This window comes from Bidens hawaiensis, unplaced genomic scaffold (assembly GCF_021521415.1).
Source record: "Bidens hawaiensis isolate Kalapana, Puna unplaced genomic scaffold, B.hawaiensis_p1.1 tig00033487_1, whole genome shotgun sequence".
In the NCBI taxonomy this organism is placed as follows: Eukaryota; Viridiplantae; Streptophyta; class Magnoliopsida; order Asterales; family Asteraceae; genus Bidens; species Bidens hawaiensis.
Genome location: NW_027495735.1, coordinates 5688 through 11374, shown reverse-complemented (window position 1 = coordinate 11374; position 5687 = coordinate 5688).

The window sequence follows — 5687 nt, the reverse complement described above, 5'->3', positions numbered from 1 at the left end:
ACCATTCACCGTTTTCCCTTAGACGCCACCGTCCGGTTCTAGTGTTTTCGTCTTTAAAAGACAGCAGTCAGTTGACTTTGGTGTTTCACAAGCTTTGACTCAGTATTTCTCATCATTCTAAATGTTTACTGGGTAAGTTGTCTTCTGTAAATACGTTCATAATTATTCACTTAACAATAAATCTCAATCAATTTATGTGATTGAGGGAATTAAACATATCAATTGGACTCCGACCCGTTTAAGGACAATTTGGTCAACAACTTTGACTGATCAATTTCTACCACTTCTGATCGGAACTAGCTTCTGGTCTAGAAGTTTTCTTGATTTTACATAAAATTTTGAGTGTACTGGTCAGAACCCGACTTACAACTCGAAGTTTGGATTCTGAACAGTACCAACTCCCTTATTTACTGAAAATCTCATAGCTGGAGTTCTATACATCCGTTTGGATTGATTCAAGCGGCTATGTTCTTGGTTTTTACTCTGTGTTTTATTTTTAAGTCTCGAGTCTGTTTTGATCGGAATACTCGCCAAGTTAACTTTTCTCGTTTACTTTAGCTCTCGGTTTACTCGCTTGATCGTCAAGGTGAGAAGTTAGATAAAAATTTAAAACATCTTTATAAATTATAACATGAGAACAAAAGGCACATATTAATTAAAACTTAATCATCTAATTAAATCAATATCCAAAATGTCATGTCTCATACACAGTAACTGAAATACAACAAAAATAAACATTATGTAATTCAACATAGATACATAAAAAAAATAAAAAATTAATGATAAAGAAATTAGTTAATAAAAAGAAAAACTTTATATAAACATAATTGAAGAAAAGCATACTTTGATGGTATTTGCGTCATCCAAAGCAACTTGGAACCACTAAAATGCACAACCTATGAATAAAACACCTTAAATTAGTTAAAAGTTCAAACAATACCACAAGTTACATCCTAAATTAACGCAATATTAATAATAATGAATCAAATATTTGAATTAGTTACAAATTAAATATTTTTGTTAATTAGATTGCATATATAAAATTGTTTTAAAAGAATTTGAAATAATTTCTTTAAATAATTTTGAATTAATAGTAATGAAAGTTTTCATTCTATTTTGAGAAAATATTTATATTATGGTGAAATCGTTTAAAACTTAATGAGTTAGTCAAACCTATTAAAGAAACATTTATTTCAAAAAATTATGGGTTTCAAAAAAGCATTTAAACAATTTATAAGAAATAAACATTTGTTTTCAAATTTATAAAATTAACTGATTAGGTGTTTAAACTTTTAAATTTAACATATTTAGATAAAATCAACTATTATAAAATTATAGATTTTAAAATTTTAAAATGAATTATAATTTATTTTTTGTGTGTATTGATTGATAGACATAAATGCTCATTAAAGCAATTTATTATTTTTTGGCTAATATTATTGGGAAATTGGGAAATCAGTTTATGATTTTCATTAATTAAAAACATTCAAATTTTTAAATAAAAGTCAACATAACAAATTGTGATTGAGAAAAATAAGGAAACCCAATATGAAATTATGAATCAATAAATAAAGTTAAATAAAATTTAAATATTAAATAAAGAAATTTGTTAAATATAATAAACTAATGTTTTAATTATCATAATCAATTAGGTTCCTATTCATATATAAAAAGATTTTCAAAATTTGAATTGATAGGTTAACAAAGTAAATGTGTTTGAAAACATTATGAAGATTTAGACTATCAAATTGTTTGGATGTTAGAATTGAAAGATTTATACTCCGTATTATGTATAAAAAAAATCTATTAGTTTAATTGATAAATATATAATATGTTTTTTTTATCATACATTATTGAAAAAAATAGTGACATTAATATTTGGTGAAACATGAAAAACGGTTTATAATCACTGAAATTTCATATAACTTTGGATAGACCAAAAAAATTATTTTTACTTTGAAAATAACTAAAGGTTTTAAAAATATATATTAATGTTCGAATTTACGCAAAATTAAATTACGTTTAAAGTTCAACGTAATTATATATATTTTTATTTTTAATAATTAATATATATTTTTGAATTATGAAATTTGACTAAAAAGTTATTAAATTTTTGAAGTATGAAATTTGAACTTTAAATCCCGTATATTATTATTTATGTTTAGTTTTTTGGAAAGTTGTTGAAAATTTTTAAACATGTTAAAATTGTATTTTAAAACTCATAAAGTTTGGAAATTTTTTTATAAATAAAAGGTTGTTTCCAAATAATACGAAGATGACATGAATTTGAATTAAAATTAAACAATATCCTTTCTATTGGTTTTAAATTTGAACAACTTTCCAGGTAATAGTTTAGTGCATGTTATATGTTGCCTCATTTTTTAATTCATATTTATTAGCAAATATATAATATATAGTTTAATGAATACTTATAAATCGTTGTTGAACATCATCATCTTCACCATCAACTTCAAATTCAACATGAACATCCTTAACACCAAAATTCTGTTAAATACATGTCTACCTTAACTAACCAATCACGATATAATAAATAGGTAATGATGATATTGAAGTTATCATTTTGCGATTATTAAAATATGAGGTTATTTGATTGATCAAGAATAAGTGAATACAAACATAACTAAACTAATAAGCGAATAGATGAAAAGAGTAGAGAATCAATTGGATTAGGGTTCCACAGTAACTAATTGTGTTTATAACGGACAATAAAGATTGCAATTTAACTTTTAAACAGTAAGGGTTTTGATAATCTACGATTTTAATTAAACATTAAAAAAACATCGATCAAAAGAATACCTTAGATAGATAGAAGACTGAATTTATGATTGAAGGAGAACTGGATAGACGATTAGGGTTTTGGATGGTGGTAGCGAATGAGAATGATTGTGACTGATAAAGGATATCAAATAATATGGTACTTAAAGTTCCTGGTAGTTATGTTAACGGGGCACCCCAAAACCCGCAATAATTAAAGCTTAAATGGGTAGCCGGGTATTTTAGGTAATAGTTAAAGATTAATAATGAAATTATCTGCATGGCATCTAGGTGACATCCTATGTGAACAACCTAGGTGAATGCCATGTATACAAATTGTGATCCTTTAATAGATTAGTAGGTACTAATTTTTAAGTATAACTATAACATCAAATTGTAAAAATTTATAATTATTGATACCTGGGTTCTTTAAAAAAAGTTGGTGAAACATAATGCCATCTAAGAGGTAATCCAAGTTCTTTTCCATACAATTTCAGGTTTGGAGTGAAGATAGGTGTTTACACGAAACTGAAAAACCAAACCGAAATCATAAAATAAAAAAACCAATTCAAAAAAAACCAAACCGAATTAGAAACCGACGGTTCGGTTTTAAACTTTAGCAAAAACTGAAATATTGGTTTTGGTTCGATTTTGTGTTTTTTTATGAACCGAAAAACCGAACCGAAATAACCAAAAAACTATAATACTTGAACCTACCGATGACTATTTGTTTGGTTTTAACATATTGTTAATAACTAATAATATTGATACTTTTAGTAAGTATTTGCTAGAATTAAGCATCTCTGAGGACATGGTTCAGGATAGGACTTCCTGAAGATGTAGATTTAAGGTTAATAGCTTGTAGGAGGAGGGTTTATTTCTTGTTATAACTGTTTATTAAATTATTATCATTTTCTATTTATTGGTTATTATTTTTATCATAATAGTTATTATTATTAGTATTTTATTTTATTATTGTTATTTATTTGTTTATTATTATTATTTTATTTTTTTACATTGATTTTGTTTTAGTCTATCTATTATAAATGTTGCTTAAACGTTATCAATAATATATTCTTTTAGTATATAGTATTTTTATACTACTATTTTTTTATATCATTTTATCATATGTTTTTTATTTGTTTATTTACTTATTTTTTAAGCTTGAGTCTTACTGAATGCAATCTCTCTATTTTTAAAGATAAAGGCAGGGTCTATATACATCTCATCCTTCTCGTATTCTATAAATAACTTAAAGTATCTTTGAGATATGTTGGGTATGATGATTGTTGTTCGATTAAAACTTTGCAAGCAGTAACTAGCAAGTAGTAATGATCCTATCATCCCATGTGTGTTGGTTTCGGTGATAGGGAGCATATGTATGTGGCTGACACTATTTAGACTTCATTGATGTCTATATTTTTGCCTTTTTTTTCTTTTTGAACGACCAACTGAGTAACGTTGGGTACTTTGTACGCGCCCCTAATGGCTAAAGGTAGCCCGAGCCGGCCACGAGTCCGGACGGACGGAGCCCCTAGCGGTCCACCAATTGAGGGATTCACCGGATAAAGCCCGATCCCCACACCCCGCCAAATGGCACGACAGCGAGAAGCGGTAAAACCGGGTGAGATCAGGACTCGAACCTTGGCAAGCCAGTGTCATCCCTCATATCTCCCATATAAATTGGTGATAGTGAGGTTTAAACCCCCCTACCTCTCACTTATAAAGTGAGTGCTCTACCATTGAGCCACATCCAATTTTTGCCTAATGGCCCATCTTTAACAATCATTTTTACCAAAACCAACTTTATGACTAAATACCACCTTTATGCCATCTTTGTAGTTAATACTAATCATGTTGAAGCTTCTACCGTTATATATTAGTAAATTGAAGCAATTAGTTTTGTTTTCTTGTCATATAAACTAGTTAAATTATAAAACTACTTGTTTTTTTAATATTATTACATCGGGTGGAATCGGTTGAAAACCGTATGGGCTAAATCAATGTTAGTATCTTAGCAATCAAATTACTGAACTAGCTGTCTAGCTCTAATGATATGAAGAGTGGTCTAAAATTTATCTTGTATCCACAAACAAAATTTAGTTCATAGTTTTTATTATTATACTAATGACCAACTTTTGACTCGGGATATAGAGGTGGCAATAGTCACGGAATCTGTTTTGACTTGGGTGTAGGGGTCCCTTAGAAGCTTCCCGCCTTATTACTTGTCTTTAATCATATATAATCACTGGCGTAAATGCCTGTGCTTCGTGGCGGGACGTAATAAAAAATGAAATTTATGTTCGAAAAAATACAAAAATAAAATAAATTAATATAACAATATTAGCAAAAAAAAATTTTGATCAAGCTTTAAGAGCAACGCCAGACGAATTATAGAGTTTCGAAATTTCCCTTCAATCCTTCAGCTTGATAACAATCATCATATGTTAAGCTAATCATTTATGATGATTTTGTTGAATGGAGTTCCAATCCTTTAATTAAAGATGATGACGACGATGATGATATTATATCATGTTCAGAAGCCCAAGATAACATTCATATTTTAATTTGACTTTCTATAGTCAAAACCAGGATTTTACTTTCAAAATTAGTTTCAGTTTCAAAAGTTGAAATACCGAATTTTGATTTAAATAAAGGAAAATTACAAGTGACCAGTTGCACGTGACGTTTGAATCCTGTGAGATAACTTGAGTAGTTCCTTAATTAGACTTTATGAACCTTAAAAGAAGCTTCTGATTCATGCATACAAAATGGCATTTAGAAGATTTTAAATCTCGACACCCACACCATTAATCATTTACATAGTAAATCAAAATTTACCACATATTTAGATAATTACATTCTACAATGAACTATTCCAACTAAATCTTGCCATACCCAAATAGACAAAT